Source organism: Eubalaena glacialis, chromosome 4 (genome assembly GCF_028564815.1).
Source record: "Eubalaena glacialis isolate mEubGla1 chromosome 4, mEubGla1.1.hap2.+ XY, whole genome shotgun sequence".
Lineage (NCBI taxonomy): Eukaryota > Metazoa > Chordata > Mammalia > Artiodactyla > Balaenidae > Eubalaena > Eubalaena glacialis.
Genome location: NC_083719.1, coordinates 135,178,853 through 135,196,377, shown reverse-complemented (window position 1 = coordinate 135,196,377; position 17,525 = coordinate 135,178,853).

The following is a 17,525-nucleotide window of genomic DNA, read 5'->3' as shown; positions in this document are numbered from 1 at the left end:
AGTAATTCTATTAGGGGCAGAAATGGCTTGCTGAAACACAAGGAAGGGAAATCATTTGCAGCATACCAACAGCTGGGCCCAAATGACATCACTCACCAAAATCAAAGGAAATGAGCTAATCAGATATGCACAAAAGCCCTTTTTGTTTGCTTGCTTAGAAAGTTACAATTTGCTTTAAAGCAAGAGGTGAAAAAAAAAACATCTCTTTGAAAAATTTTGGCCCTGATATTTTGCTTCTTTAAATTGTTTTCAGTGATTGGAGCAGACATGAAAATAAAATGCTTGAAATGTTCTCAGGTCTCTGCATATTAGGAGGAATTACCACAGGAATGTTATTTTCACAGGTTCCTGCCAGACCTTTGATGGTCCTCACCCCAAAGAAGTTATCCATTGGTCTTTGTACACTACATCCCTACACATTTTGAACTTCCCTTTCTGTTTCATGGCAAGTTCATCCAGTCCTGTGGTTGAGTAAATGCATATTAAATTAATGGTAGAAGTCTGTGGGTAAAAAAGAAGCTTCTTTTATTCTTAAATAAAAGAAGCCAAAGGCAAGGAATTCCAAGTGATCCACCTGGTAAGGGCAAAGAGGGAAGATCCAGCCATTCCCCAAGGATGCAGGCAGGAGATGGTGCCAGGCAGGTCTTGGGTTTTGGGACACTAGTATAAGCAGCAAGAGAATGAAAGGAACGGAAGGCATCGGGTTCTAGCAAAATCCACCTGCTGCTTCTTCTGGCCTCTTACCACAGAGCTGAGCTGGTAAAACACAGCAGAATTTTACTGTCACATGCAGTGACCCAGCTCAGTCCTCAGTTAGGAGCTCTTTGACGGCTCCCAAAAAGGAAGGCTCTCAGGGGCCACTGCTCTGAGGTGATAAGGTGCGGTGAGGGAGTCATCGTTTGAGGTTATGGAGTGGATGGGGTGGGATCCAGTTAACTGTGAGGTACGCTCTTCCCTTGAACTAATCCTGAGACAAACTGGGTTAGCCAGGCTCACAGACAGCCCAGCTGCCAGGCAGGATAAGCAACCCCCCCATCTATAATGGGGCCTGAATGGACACCTGAAAGTGTCAGGGCCCAAGAGGCAGAGGTCCTTCCTGTACTCCCTCACCCAAGGCCTCTATTTAAGCTACTCCTAGGGAAAGGGAGATTTTATGGCAGCCTATGGCAAAAATAACCTCATAGTTCCTTTAAGAATGTTTCTTTTATTTATATTTTTTGAAGAAAAAATAAAAGTTTCTCTATGAGTCTCTGGAAGTTTTATGAAATGTCTTTTTCTATGACTGAATAAGAACAATAAAAAACAACCTTATTAAAAAGTAGACAAAGAACTTGAATACACATTTCTCCAAAGAAAATATACAAATGGCCAATAAGCACATGACAAGATGCTCCACGTTAATAATCATTTGGGAAATGCAAATGAAAAACACAATGAGAGAGCACTTCACCCATTAAGATGGCTACCATCAAACCAACAGAAAATAACAAGTGTAGGTGAGAATGTGGAGAAATTAGAACCCTTGTGCTCTGTTGGTAAGAACGTAAAATGGTGCAGCTACTGTGGAAGACAGTATAGCAGTTCCTCAAAAAATTAAAAATAGAATTACCATATGATCCAGCAATTCTACTTCTGTGTATATACCCAAAATAACTGAAAACAGGGTCTCAAAGAGATATTTGTACACCCATGTTCATAGCAGCATTTTTCACAACAGCTAAAACGTGGAAGCAACCTAAGTATCTGTTGATTGATGAATGGATAAACAAAAGGTGGTATAAATATACAGTGGACTATTATTCAGTCTTAAAAAGAAAGGAAATTCTGACACATGCTACAACATGGATGGACCTTGAGGCCATTATGCTACGCTTATCATAAGCCAGTCACAAAAAGACACATACTATCCCACTTACGTGAGGTACCTAGAGTAGTCAAATCCATAGAGACAGAAAGGAGAATGGTGGTTGCCAGGGGCTGAGGGCAGGGCAGGAAATGAGTTATTGTTTAATGGGTACAGAGTTTCAGTTTTGCAAGATGAAAAGAGTTCTAGAGATGTATGGCGGTAACGGCTGCATAACAATGTGAATGCACTTAATACCACTGAACTGTATACTTAGCAATGGCTAAGTTGGTAAATTTCATGTAATATGTATTTTAGCACAATTAAAATTTAAAAGCCATTCCCATGAGGTGTGGCTGTGGGGGTGGCAGCTATCTATGTGATCTGAAAAAGTCTGATAATAATAATAACACTATTACAATCTATTGAGTATTGATTATATGCCAGGAACTGTACACAAATCTCATTTAACTCTCACCACAACTCCATAAAATGGGCTTTATTGTTCCTTTGTTTCTGATGAAGGAACTGAGGCTCAGAAAGGGTATATAGCTTTTCTATCATCACATAGATACTAAGTGGCCAGAGGGTTTGAACCCACAACTGCGTGGCTCTGAAGTTCACACAGCTGACCACACGCTGCCTCATGTAGACTCCATTCATTAAGCCCCCTAAAGGAGGCATTATCATCCTCCCATTTTTAATAAAATGAGGACACTGAGACTCAGAGAAGTTACATGGATGACAGCTCTAGAAAGAGGCAGAGCTGGGATGCAAAGTCAGGTTTGTCTGATTCTAAAATCCTATCCTTGGTCCACTACATAACACTCAATTGATTTTATTAATTTTAAAACCAAATTTGTATCTTTCCCAATGACTTCCATCTTGATTGCAGCGTCTTCCCATTTGAAGGCATAGGAGACAACATTCATTAAACTCTGAATAGTAGCCCCTATTTCTAAGTACTTTACATGGATTCACTAATTTAACCCTCACCACCACTCCAGGAGGTAGACTCCATTATTGTCCCCATTTTAGAGATCGGGAAACTGACGCACAGAGAGATGAAGTGAACTTGCCTCAGACATAAAGCTACTGGTTGGCAGGGCGAGGATTCAAAGGCAGGCAGGCGGGCTCTGGAGAGGTCATGCTCTATGACCTCTCAGCCGCACTATGAAATTAGAATTAACCTGAGGATTTAGCGGAAAATCTACACTGGAAAACTTTGATTAAATAAAATACTTAGTGATGGAATGGGATGACACTCAGGAGGGTTAGTTTTCTGGAAACAGAAAATCCTATCTGCTATTTGTTTAGTTGGATTTGTTCTCAGGCAGTTCAACTGAACTCACTTGTATTTCTTTTAAAAAGTTGTTAAATACTCAGGCTGCTATGTTCAATAGCTCTAGAAGCTATTTGGATCATCTGTAGTAAAAGTTGACTGTTGATAAAAGATGCTACTCTACATGCCCCAGCAACATATTTCAGGGCAGTTTTGAGGTTCTCTTTAGAGTCCAGCACATTCTGACTTAAGATGAGGCCCTTCCCTGTGCTGCTATCATCTCTCGATGAAAAACTGTGGTGTAGATAGGACACCTCACTGGGCCAGGCCCTGGACTGGTACCTCCCAGATTTGGTATAATTTCAAAAGCCTCAAAGTGTTGGGCCACTGAACCAGTTCTTACCTGGGTGGTCTAAAGTCTGCAGGGGAGGCAGAGCCTTCAGTGCCCATCACGTTCAGGAGAGAGCCTTTGGCTTAGTGCATTCAATTCTCTGTGGTATTAGTGTTATATATCAATGCTATCTCTAATACTGTATCAATTACCTATAGGATATAGTATTCTCTACAGTATCTCTAATGCATGCTAGAGTTGGGGACCAACTGCTCTAGATCAAAAGAAAGAACAAAAGGAAAGTCTATACACAGATATCTGGGTGTCAAACATTCCACCTTTGGGCAACCTTCAAATCCTTGGCTACGATGGAGGACGAATGAAGAATTCTGGTGTCCTTGATTGCCTGAGGGTATAATTTTGTTCCACTCTGTTTTAATATTCAACAGGTATAACCTTAATATACAGTAACGGATTTGTTTGTGCTTGTGAGTCGTACCACATAAGTGCGTGTGTGTGCGTGCGTGCACGCATGCATGTGTGTAGTTTGGAGGAGGGTATGTGCTCAGGTTGTAAAGTGAGCTCCTAAGTAATGGGTTTGCTTCGCACTCTGCTTAGATAAATCTACTGCAGCCTTCAGGCACGGGGTCCAGTGAAGGGCAAACAAATACAGTTCAGCAACAAAAATTAACCGACGCGTGACTCCAATTCCTTATTTGTGTCTGTCAGAGTGCAGGTTCTACCTGATATACAACTGCCACAGAGTAGTGGTAGGAGTGGGGCGCTGGACTCAGAACGCCTGGGTATAAATCCTACTCATGCCACTTACTAGTAGGGTACCTTTGAACAAACTACTTAATGTGGGTAAAATAAAGATTAATTTAGGATAAATTAGATAAATTAACAGGGTTTGGAGGACTGAAATGAAGGGAAATACAAGAAAGGTGCTTAGAACTGTTCCTGGCACATGGTAAGTGATTGATAAATCTTAACTCAAGAACTTTAGAATCTTATTTCCTCTGGTTCTCTGCAAGCTGCCCAGCACTCTTGCTAAACCTTACCCCCATTTCTTCCTCTAGTCCTGTGACTCTCCCCCTCTTGCTGCTTCTGTATCTTCAAAAGCTGAAAGAACCATTATAAAGGGGAAAGGCCAGGAAGAAACGGAATGGATAAAACCAGAACTCTGGGATTGAGTGGGAAGAGGTCTAGGAAAATGTACACTTTCTTTTCATACACACATAAGGCATTGCTATCATCTCATGATCTTCACTATTGTTGGAAGCAAGCTCCAAAGAGCAATTAACAACAGGAGCTTTGGAATCAAAGACCTCTGGGTATGAATCCTTGCTTCACTAAGACCATAGCAAGGATCTGACGTCGACAGAATCTCTGTTTCCTTTTCCGTAAAGCATAACTGGTAATACTAACCTTATTGGGTTATGATGAAGTTTCAAGTCATTAATAGTATAATGTGCTGGCATGTAGTAAGTGCCCACTAATCAGGAGTCATTGTTATTATGTTTTTCTAGTTCTACAAAAACAGGAGGCAGTATGGGAAGAGAACATTAAAGTAGACACTGTCAGAAAACAGGAAACCTATTTTCAGCTTTGCCCCTAATACGACAGCTCCTAGGACTTCAATCTTAAGTTTACTGGTTCTTGCTGTCTTACCCAGAGTCAAGAAATTCTGCCTCCTTGCAAAGAATCCACCCTTTTTCTAGAAGCTGCCTAAGAAAGAGGGAAAAACAAAGCCTAGTTTCCCAGGTTGCCACTCTGAGCCTAATAAGAGCCACTTGGAGGGCCTATGAGCAGAGGACAAGGAAGGGGGGGAGGGGGCTCAGGACTGTAGAGGAGGGGGTGTGGGCCCCCAAGCCCCAAGCATCAGGCTGTCTTCCAGGTCTAATTGCAGCCCATTCCTGAGATCTGTCGTCATTCACGGAGCCATGATGTGAATGCCTCAGCATTATGGGTGGAGAGGAGTTAGAATATCTATGAAAGACACACAAAAACACATGCTGACCCCTTCAAACCTATGACCATATTCTAAGTGGAGCCAAACTAAATGAAATCAAGGTCTCTGTCCAGCAGTCGAGCGCCAGTGAAAATAGGAACTCAGTGTTTCTCTAAATTCAGAGTGTATTACCTTAGTCATAAAATTGGGGACTTTCAAATCTAATTTGTTCAGCGCTAGTGCCGTTGAAGGCTGGGCAGGGTTCCAAAGGAAATCACCTCCACGCAAACAGAGATTAGCAGCTCTCCACTGGAGACATATGGGAATGATTCCCTATAATCTCCAGTAATTGTGGCTGTATTACATTCAAATCCTGTTTTCAATTTTCTTAAACTTCTAGACTGATTGTGTTATTAAATCATGCTGGCTGATGTGTTTAATAAGGACCTATTAAATGTTTATAAAATTAGGGAAATAAATATGGGCTTTTAGTCAGATTGTCCAATGGATCTGGTAACCTATTGTTAAAATAACAGCCCTGCTGTTAAATCTGGGTTCCCTGACTACAAACACTGGTACTCAGTTTAGAATGCTATCCCGGCATTCAAGCAGAGGTCTATATTCTAACACTCCATTCGCTAAAGAATTTGGCGTCCCCCTTTGCACTCCACAAAGAAATAAATAAATTCAAATAAGACTAACTGGAAGATGTAGCGTCTTGGTTGAGAAGGAATGTCACCCCTGCTTCCAGTGAAGTTGTGACAACACCAATTTCCAGCGAAGACCCAGAGAGACCAATTTTTTTGTTGTTGTTATTGTTGAACTATTCACCTGGCTTAATTTCAAACGGGAAATTGCACCAAAGTTCTCCAAGGCCTTCAGTATGACGATATGATCAGTCTTTAGAGGGGGAAGGAATACTTGGCTGGGATTTATACAGCAGGGAGAGAGAATCAAATCCATTCTTCAAACAGAGGGGCTTACTTAGGAATGATTTCTCTATTGAATCTTGGTGATCATGGATGATTGGAGAAGTACAGTTCTCTGAGACATTGCTCAGACTAGTTCAGTAGCTTTTGCTTCCTTGGCATTTGAAAGCAAAAACTAGCAATCCTTGCAGAAGAGATCCAGGCATGGATGGCTAATGCCATCTTAAACCAGAAGGCTCATAGGGCCCAGGAGTACGGGTTGCCAGGGGAGGGGGATTTGCATCCAGCTCCATATTCAGTCGTGACTTAACCTGGGAAAGGTGTTTCCTTATCTCTGAGATGGAGATGTTAACAATATCCACCTCCATGGGTTGTTCTAAGGATTAAATAGGATTATGATGCATGTCAATCATGGTATCTGGCACGTGGTAAGGGCCCAAAAATGGTTGCTAAAAAAAAAATGAGAAGTGAAGAAGTAGAGACCAAGGTCCAAACCTATGATTTCTTTTAAAGGGCTAACAATAATTATGATAAGTAAGTTAAAAAATAAATACTAACACAACATTAACTGTCTGAGCACACTCCTAAGTGTGGCATTAAATGCAGGACTGCATGAGTCTCGTCCAAAGCAATTCCCTAACACAGACACAAAACCATAACTTCAGTCGTCCCTGCCAAAACCCTCTCAGCCACCTGGCCCTAAACCACAGTTTCCTATCCCCTCCACCACAGCTCAAGTAATTCTGTTATCTGCAGGGCAAATGCAAACCCAAATTTCTTGGACGAATTAACCTTTGAGTTTCCCCTAAGGAAGGGGAAGGCAATTAAACAATCTTTCTGGTACTTAAAAAAAAAAAAACCTACAACAACAAACCACATCATTATCTTGGTATAAACATACCCCCTTAAGATATTTCCAACAAGTGTGTTAGCTCCCTCCACTCGCCCACTACTGCCACCCCCATTCCAGAATATTGCAAAGCGATGTGGGAGCTGGCCTGGTTTACATTAGGGGCTCTGAAAGGTTGGAGGAGAATTGGATAGAAGGTTAATATTTGGCAGAACCTTGTAAATGACCTGATTGTTAGTTTATATTGCCTACAGTCTCCAAATCACTGCTGCTTGTCAGAAAGGCCCCAAGTGTGGCCAGGTAGTTACACACAGCAGTGTCACAAGCCAGCTCCATGGAGGGACATGCTTACTCTGCATGTGTGTGTGTGTGTGTGTGTTTTCCGTGAGTGTGGGCACAGGCAGCCAGACGTCTTTGCTTACGCCCAGCCAGAATACAGCAGAAACCCAGCACGGCAATGATTTTTACAGATTTTTTTTTTGTCTGCCCTCAGGGGACCTTCTCCCAGTTTAATTGTCTAAGGGGATTGTTTCCTTGTGGGATTTCATTTCAAAATGTTCCTGTTAAAATTTCTTTCTGAGGGGGAAGGAAAGAGAAGATGGAATTTTTTAAAAAATCTCTTTAAACACACAAACCCACAATCATATAAAAATTCACCAGTGTATCCTGAAATTAGTAGAGGTGTTTTGAGATGCATAGATTTTTAAATTATTTGTCTAAAGATATGTTTAGAATTGATTATATTAAAGGTGCATAAATCTTGGGTTCCCTGCCCCACTCCAGTGCCTTGGAAATGAATTCAAGCAAACCAACTGAATTTTAAGTTAAGACAAACAGGGGGAGAGATCATTTGTCTCCAGTTATACATGATATAGCTTCTAATAGCGGACGCTGAGTTCATGAAGTATATGTTTGACCCCCTTTGATATAAATTCCATCATCAGCTCACAAAGATATTGTATTTATGCATAAGACAGTGCTCTCTAACATGAACTCCTATAAATTATGAGAACAGAAAATCCAAATTTATAAGATGCCATTTCTGGATTTATTTTTAACGCTCTCTCTCTCATATTACCAAACAAATGCCACATTAGCAGAGCATGAAAGCTTTTTACTGGCATAAGCTACAGCCATGAAATTCACAGCACAGGCTGGGGGTGGGAGGGGGAGGGGGTGGGAGGGTAGGTACTTATGAAGAAGCAAAGAGAAAGTGTGAGAGGGACCAGGGCTTCGGAGCGCGTGGGAGGTCCCAGAGCCTGCTGTTTGCTTTAGTGTAGACAAGTTCATCATTTTCCTTTGAAGGAAGGCACATTACTTGAGCCATTAATGATAGCAAACGTAGGTGATTATTTTTAGTTCCTAAAAATATGAGTTTGTGTTTCCCCTTCCAAATCCCGCACAGTAGCATCAGACCCAATTCTCCTCTGCATCTTCCACTAATTCATTCAATAATTTATGTGTTCATTCATTCATTCATCAGGTATTTATCGACTGCTTAATATGTGTCAATCGTTCAACTGAGGAACTGAGGACAGAGTCTAATAAGGAAAACGGTATCGTGTAACAGTAAGAACATAAGCTGCGGAGCCAGTCTGCTTGAGTTATACACAAATACATAATAATAATACTAATAATGTTGGCTAACATTTATTGAATACTTATTTGGTGCCAGGCACTGTTCTAAATTTTTACATGTGTTAACTCATTTAATCTTCTCAGAATCCTATAAGGCTAGGTACTATTATTTGCTTATTTTAACAATGAGAAAACTGAAGTTAAAAGTAAGTTCTCATAGTGAGTAAGAAGTAGAACTAGTATTGAAATCCATGGCTTCCAGGCCAGAAGATTTAATCACTATCTTGAAAGGAGTAGATGCTCCTAAATCAATCAATCAATCATCAATCTTCCAGCTCTGTGCTTCATTGACTGTGTGACCTTGGACAAATTCGTGAACCACTTAGTGTCTCGGTTTTCCCATCTATAAAATGGGGCTAATAATAGTGCCTACTTCATATCGTCAAGGTGAAGATAAAAGGAAAAGTTCTACCTGTGCAGCACTTAGAACAGTCCCTGGCACAGGAATGTGCTCAGTGCTCGCTCTTAGTATTTATTTATTATTATCATCATTGCTTGATAAATCTCTTCTCTCTTTCAGTTCATACAAAGGATGCATTAAGACATCAGGATTTAATTCTCTTACAGAATCTGGTTGAGAACTGGCCAGATTCTAACACGGTTATCAACCAGCAGAGATACCAAGAAGGTTTTACGTCATAAAGGTGATCTGACTGGTCCAAACCAAAACACCAGAACAGTCTAGTAAAAATTGCTGCCACCATTTTGTAGTTCAAGGAAAGTTTGGGGGTGATGGGTGGGTGGGATTCAGTGGCCAGCTCTCTGAGGCTTCAATCTTCCATCCAAGTCCCCACGTAGAGCACAATGTCCCCTGCCCCCCAATTATCAGTCTCTCTTCAGGAAAGGCTTAAGGCAGTGCCTCTGAGCACTTAAGACCTTTGACTGTTTCCTCTTTTTAAAAAACCCAAAGGCCGTGAGTGCAGGCTGCTAAAATATCAAAATGCACAAAAACATTCAAATGGCAACTACTCAGTTAAGAGCTCATTCTGTCCAAGGCGGGGGTACCAACCCCATTTCAACCTGTCTTCAGAAATTAGCTATTGTTTATTCAGTGTCTTATATTCTGTCGCAGACAAAGTTCTTGGTGGCAAGCAACAGAAACTGAATGGGGGTGACTTACACAGAAAAATAATTTATCAAAAGGATGTAGGGGAAAACACCAGCGGGAACCAAGCACAGAAACTGTGAGCCTGGAAGATGACCCTGACCTGTCACAAAATGATGTGAGCAGGACAGTGCTTCCTCCCGTGCTGAGCACTCAGCTCTGGAACTTGTATCTCTGGACCAGGCTGTCTTGGGAATCATCCTTCCCCTGATTTCTGGGAAACTGCATGTTACTGTTCCCACCCCCCATCACTGCCAAAGAACTTTCCATAGGCCCTGCTTCTTTGCAGCTCTATCTTCAGGTCCAAAACTAGGAATAGATACATATGACTGGCTCAGCCTAGGTGTATACCCTTGCTTGTCTTGAAAGCAAGTTTCTGGCATTTTCAGATTCTGCAGAAGGAGACAGACTCTGCCTGTCTCCATATCTCATAAAGTGGGGGATTCCAAATCAACAGGGAAAAGGTTACCTGCTAGCAGCCAAAAATAATGACAAGAGTCCAGTATAACTTTCCAGTTTGAGCAGTGATTCTCTGGGGACGATTTTGCCTGCCTCCACTCAGGGACATTTACAATGTATGGAAACATTTTCGGTTGTCACAAAATTTCGGTTGCCACACGGGGAGAGGTGTCACTATCATCTAGTAGCTGGAGGGCAGGGATGGTGCTAAATACCCTACAGTGCAAGGGACAGCCCCCAACAACACAGGATTAAATGGCCCCAAATGTTAACAGTGCCAAGATGGAGAGACCCCGTGTCAGGCTGAAAGCTACATGTGGACAGGGACCCTCTCTGGTTTTTCTCACGGTTGTGCCCTGACAGTCATCGAAGGAAGGGCTCTATGTGTTGACTAGATAAATAAAAGAAAGGGTGCATTAACAGATGTCCTTGATTGTCCACCAGTGTCAACAGCAAAGGGGCCAACAGACTGTTATTTCTTTTTGTTTCTGATTTCCTCCTGGCCACCATGGCTTCTAACCCATGGCTGTCCATGAAACAGAAACCTAATACCTACGTGCCAAATGAATAAACTCAGAGTAAAATTCAGAGTCTAATCAATGTCTACAAAGCCCTCAGCGATCTGGCCTTCCTTTTACTTCTCAACCTCCTCTCCTACTATTTTCCCCCTTGCTCACCCCGCTCCAGCCACACTGGCTTCCTTGTTATGCTTCCTCACACGTCACCCATGGTCCTGTTCCCTCTTCCTGGCATGTTCTCTGTCCTCTCCACTTCCCAGGGAGCTGCATGGCTCACTCTCTCACCTCCTTCAAGTCTTTGCTGAAATGATCTCTTTCCAGGTATGCTTACCCTGAGCACCCTAAGAAGATGCCCCTGCCACCCCAACCTTGGCATTATTACCTGTACACTGCTCCTTGTTTTTTAAACAGCTTTCTATACAATTGCTATATATATATTACATATAAATTTAATATGCAATAGATAATTGATATATATAATTGATATACAAAGAACTGTGCATGATTAATGTGTACAACTTGATGAATTTGGACATATGCAAACACCCATGACACCTCCCCCACAAGCAATGTAACAGACATGTCCATCACCTCCAATAGTTTCTTTGTATCCCTTTGGTTTTTGTTTGCTGGTTTTTGGTTTTGGTTTTTGTGGTAAAAACACTCAGCATGAGGTCCACCCCCTTGACAGATTTTGAAGTGCACAACACTGTACTGTTAACCGTGGGCACCATGTGGTCCTGCAGATCGCTAGAACTTAGTCAGCTTTCATAACTGAAACCTTACACCCATTAAACAACTACACTGCTCTTCTATTTCCTACAGAACTTATCACTTTCTAACATACTCCAGAATTTACTACTATGTTGTGTTTATAGTTTATTGTCTGTCTTCCGCCACTAGAGTAGTGTTTTTGGTTTACCTTGTTCATGATGTATCCCAGTGGCTAGAATGGTGTCTGGCACATAGTAGGTGCTCACTATATGTTTGTTGAGTGAACAAACAACTAAATCAACCCCAAGACACGGGACAGACTGAAAATACAAACAGTACCCTCAAAAGATGTTTTAACATTCACAGAATGACAGATCCATAATGGTACAACAGATGCACAGGACTTCTGGGTGTTTGGCAATGTTTGGGGCTGATGCTGGGAGCAAAGCACTGGCCCTGCCAAATGCAGCCTCCTGAGGCTTACTGGGTGTCAGACAGGGGCCCAGGGGGGTTCCAAAAATAGCCTCTGTTTCTCACAAGTCTGTGAGGAAAATATTAGTATCTGAATTTTACAAATGAGGAAACTGGGGCTCAGGGAGATTATGCAGCTTTCTCAAGGGGAACTGAGCTGGAAAGCAACGAAGCTGGGATAACGGTCTGGTACCCAAACCTCGTGACACTGAATCCTACCTGGAAGGGCTGTGAGCTTGGTGGGGCAGTTCTCATGGTTCTAGATCTGTGGAGCCTGCACCAAATGGCCACGTAGAGGTGAAGAATTTCCAGATTAACAGTCAAAGAAGGAAGCAAAGTCATAGCGTCACCACAAAAGAGAACTCACCAAACCACCATTTAATTTTCTGGCTACCTAATAATAATATACTAATGTATTGTGTATACATAACGATTTCATATTAACCATCTGATTAGCACCTATAAAACCCGATGCATTATTTAGACCAGAAGATTTGTCCCTGTTTTACAGATAAGGAAACAGAGGCATGGAATGATGTAGTGACTTGTACCAATATGGGCAGGAGTGGAATTCAGTGTTCTTTCTGTTATTCTACCTTGCTGCTCAATATAAAGTAGATAAAGAGTCATTCTCATAAGCAAAAAATACATATAGGTGTGTATATGTGTGCACCCATGTAAATATAAATGTGCGTTTGTGTGTATATATGTGTGTGCATATGCACACATATGTGTTTGAGTGTGCACATGTATGTGTGCGGGTGTGTGTGCATGTGTGTGTGTGTGTGTGTGCAAGCCCCAGATGCTAACCTCCAGATCAATACATGCTGACCATCTCAACACTTAGGTTCTCTGTATGCTCCAGACACATCTGGAATTCAAGAAGTGTCATCCTGAATGAGGTATGAGTCAAGACATCTGGTCTCTAGAAGTGACCTTCTCACTTTCTTCACTTACCAAAAAAAGAGCTTGGTCATGTGATCTCCAAATTAGAATGATTCCCTGATCCTAACATGAGCCTCTGAGTTTCTGCCCATGCTATTCTCCTCCCACAGTTTGTTCTCTCACTTTGTCCAGTTAATTCCTATTCATATTTCACGTCCTAGCTTGAACTTTACTTCCTCAGGAGGGTTATACTCTCTCATAGAGCCCTGCACTTTCCTTTAATGGAATTTAGCATAGCAGTTTGAAACTATCCTTTTATTTGCATACTGTTTGATCAAAGCCTGCTAGGCTATAACTTCCAAGAAAATAGGAGACTTGCGACTTTTCCTTGCTGCCACATGCCCAGGGCTGAGCGCTGAAACATGGTAGTTGCTCCATTACCCTGTAATGATTGAATGAATGTGGTGCAAGACCGGGGCTTGAGTTCAGTTTCCACTAATACGAATTTGTGTGAGGAGCAGCACCTCTTAAACATCAGTAAACCAGCAACTACTCTCTCTCCATAGTAACATTTAAAGATTAACCATATTTAGGACATTTTGACTTTGACTAACTATTTCAATTCTTGTAGCAGATTGAAAAAATTTTTATCAGTAAGCTTCTGGTGAAGCTATGACATAAATGTCAAACCACTAAGATTTCTTTATTCTACTGCAGCCTTGCTTTTCTCCCATACCTGATCTGTAAAAGATGTGGCCAAAAGCTCTCAGGGTGATTTTTAAAATGAAGAATGCTTATCCAAAGAAATCGAGCAAGACTTCACTTGGTAAGATTTCTTGGGAGTATCTATTTGCAAAGCCACTTTAGCTAACCACACGGGATGCTTCATCTCATGACCTTATGATTCCACCCTGTTTTAAACCAAAGTATTCTGCCCAGCTTGGTCATTTTCTTTCTTCATTACACTTAATGCCAAGTAACTTTTGGTCCATTTCAAAAGTTAAATCTGTGCAGCAGGGATGAAGACTGACCACCGTCAAAGCCAATCAAAATACCCTTAGGTCTTGGGTGTTCTTGTAATGGCAGCCTCCCTGGGAAAAATATACAGCCTCTTAGGGTGACCACTTTGAATGTGAAGAGTGTTTATGTGGTTTGTTTTTTAAGACAGCAAAATTACTTGATATAGTCACAACTCAAAATTTCTTAAAGTTAGATGATCAAGATAAAACCGGTTTTCACAGAACTAACCTTATCGTATTTGATTGAGACCTCTTGATATTATTCATGGGAGATGAAGCAGTAAATAATGCTATTTATTGATATATTCCTTTAGCTCACGAGGCTGTAATGTCAGAAGGATTGAGATCATGTCTTTCATATGACCGCTGTAGCCTCAACCACGAGCGCAGTGCCTAGAGGCACTGTAAGAGGGTGCCGACACATTCTCACTTGCCCAAGACAGTCTCTGTTTACTCTGGGTTGTTCTGGTATAATTTTGCTCTTTCACTCTTGAAAATGTCCTAGTCTGGGAGATAAATTACACAGCAATAAACGTTTTTGACTGTATCATGGGTGAAAGAATGGATGACTAACTAAACAAATGAGTCACACATCTCTCATCCGTCTGAGATGTGTGATGAACAGATAAGCTGGTTTTCTGAAAACAAAACCAAAAAAGCTCTGATTTGTAGTACTTGCTGATTTCTGCAGTGTAAACGCTCCCACTAAGGCTGATTCTAAGGTACCAATGTTGCATCACTGAATATGGGGTTGGGAAGAATGGTGTGAGCTTCCTAGACCACTGTTCCGGTAGTTCTAAGTTATACATATGTGAGACACCAAACTGAAAATGAGCATGTGGTTTGTTCCAGGAATGACAGTAAACAAAGTTTACCAACTGATATGACATCAGAATGGATGGTGGTCTAACTGCAGATACGAACTATAAACGACAAGTACAACAAAGTAGAGCATCCCGGCCCTCTGGGGATTGAAGCCACCACTTTGACCTCATCTGTCCTATGCACTCTCTTCCCAAATGTACTGACTTAGTTTGTCAAAGGCAGGGCAAGGACAATAGCAATATGACTTCCAGGTCCTGTAGTAATCTTTCGGTGTTTCCTGGAATTTTGAACCGGAGCAGACTTGTCCTCCCCTGTGTGTGGTGTACTCTCCAAAGCTGCCAGTGGATCACAGAGCACCACAGATCCATGCTGGGGACTCCTGCTGGCCTGCCCTACTGGAGAACATCCCACAGTTTCTCTGTTACCTTGATGTGGAATTGAACTGTAGAGGAGTTAGACAACATAAGCTAAAAGTATTCTCAACTTCGCTTTGATTTAGGTAGGAGAAAAAATTTTTTTAAGATAAAATAAAACATACTCCCAGACCATCAAGACCACAGTTCTTAGAAGATGTGGGCAAACTTTCAACTCTGTCAAGAAATAGACATGTGCTCTAGTCGACAAACTGTTAAAGGAAAATGAGGACAAATCAAAACTCTTCCTTGACATCTGTCTTAGTCCATCCGGGCTGCTATAACACAATACCATAGATTGAGTGTCTTATAAACAACAGAAATTTATTTCTCATAGCTCTGGAGGCAGCGGTAGAGTCAGTGTCTGTTGAGGATCGGACTCCCGGTTCATAGACGGCTGTCTTCTCACTGTGTCCTCATAAAGGGTGAGGGAGCTCTCCGGCGTATCTTTTATAAGGGCACTAATACCATTCAAGAGGGCTCTACCTTTATGACCTAATCACCTCTCAAAGGCCTCACCTCTAAATACTATCACATTGGGGATTAAGTTTCAACATATGAATTTTGGGGGGGACACAAACAATCTATAGCAGCATCTTGAAAGTCGGCTGGAGGAAGCCTAGTGAAGCTGCTGCTTTGATGCTGGAATGCATCCCGCTTTCTCTTCAGAGAGCAAAGATGAGCAGGCAACATTCCTGAAGGCTGTTAGTCTCCTCAGGTAATTGATTCCTGGATGTCACTGTCTTCGTACGATGGTTAGGACATGCTTAGTAGATAGGAGGACGGAGATAAAGGTGTTGCCAGTTTGGAGAAGCTCTATACATAACCAGAATTGACTGTCACCTACATTGCAGGATTTGAAAACATTGAGAACTCCCATATCACACACAAGGGCTGACTTCATGGGTATGCAACCCACACAGTTACACAGGGTCCCATACTTATACGGGCCTCACCCTTGGTTTTATGCTCTGCTGTTGCCATCTTGAAATTCTCAATAACTTCTGAACAAGAGACCCAGAAATTTCATTTTGCGCCAAGCACTGCAAATTGGTTTGTTTCTTTCAAAAGGGCCATTAAAGGAATTAAGGTTTGAATTTTTCAAACTGTCTATCCTGACGACTTAGAGTTGCCATCAATGTGTATCATGAACCACCAAGAGATGAAGGGAAGGCCAACAGAAGTATGTATTACTTTAATCAGGAAGGATCATAGATTTCTTCACCTGTTGGCAAAGATATATCTTATCTGAATAATTAACCCATTATAACCCATCAGAAGACACAGTGGGGAGGAAGCAACTGTGGGGCACAGAAAAAGTGGGTTAGCACAGAGAGGGTAACTAGAATAAAAAGCAATTTATGGAGGGAAGCCCAAAATATAAAAGAGAGAGGCAAAGACCAATTGCCCAAATTTGCAACTGTTACTTCTATATTGCCACCCATAATCCCCTAAATTTGCTTCCTTCTTTTTCTCCTTTCCCCTTCTCCTCCATCCCTCTATTCCTTCATATAATCATCAATAAACCTTTACAGTAGACAATGAAAAATATAATGAGAGAGAATGGTAAAGTGCTTTGAGAGTTCAGAAGAGGGAGACATCACTCCTAGCTGGTGGGAAGATGCATTTGGAGGAGTCGGCTTTGTAGCTGGTTCTTGGGAGCTGGTAGTGACTTGGATGCAAGGTGATAGAAAGGTTTTCTAAGGAGAGAGGACAGTGGGAACAAAGGCATGAAATGAGAAAGCCTGGGGGTGATTACAAAGAACAGTGCATTGCTTTGTTCGGCTGGAGCACAAGGTTCATGACAAGGAGCAGTGGGAAGCAGAGCTTTCATTTCTCCCTCTATTGATTCTTTTCCTAAATGTTTCAGGTGAACAGAAGCCAGTTTAGAGAAGGGGATGCTTAGCCAAGTAACTAGTCCTTAGCGACCAGTCTCATCTCTACCTTGTGCTGTGACATACTGCAAATTCCCAATTTGTTAAATGTATCAGTCAGGACAGGCTCAGTTATATTGTAGCAATAAACAAAGCCCAAATATCAGTGGCTTAAAAATGTTAGCAAAGGTTTCTTTCTTTTTCATGCTCAGCTGGAGACTCTGCTCTGCTCCATGCTGTCTTCAGGCAGAGATTCAGGCTAAAGAAGGACCTCCTGCCTGGAGCTTTGCTGGTTGCTGTGGGAGGGACCAGGAAGAGCAAGCCATACACTGGCCCTTAAGAGATTTTGCCCAGAGGGGGGCCCCTTTCACCTCCATTCGCATTTCATTGGCCAATGCAAGTCTATGACCACACTCAA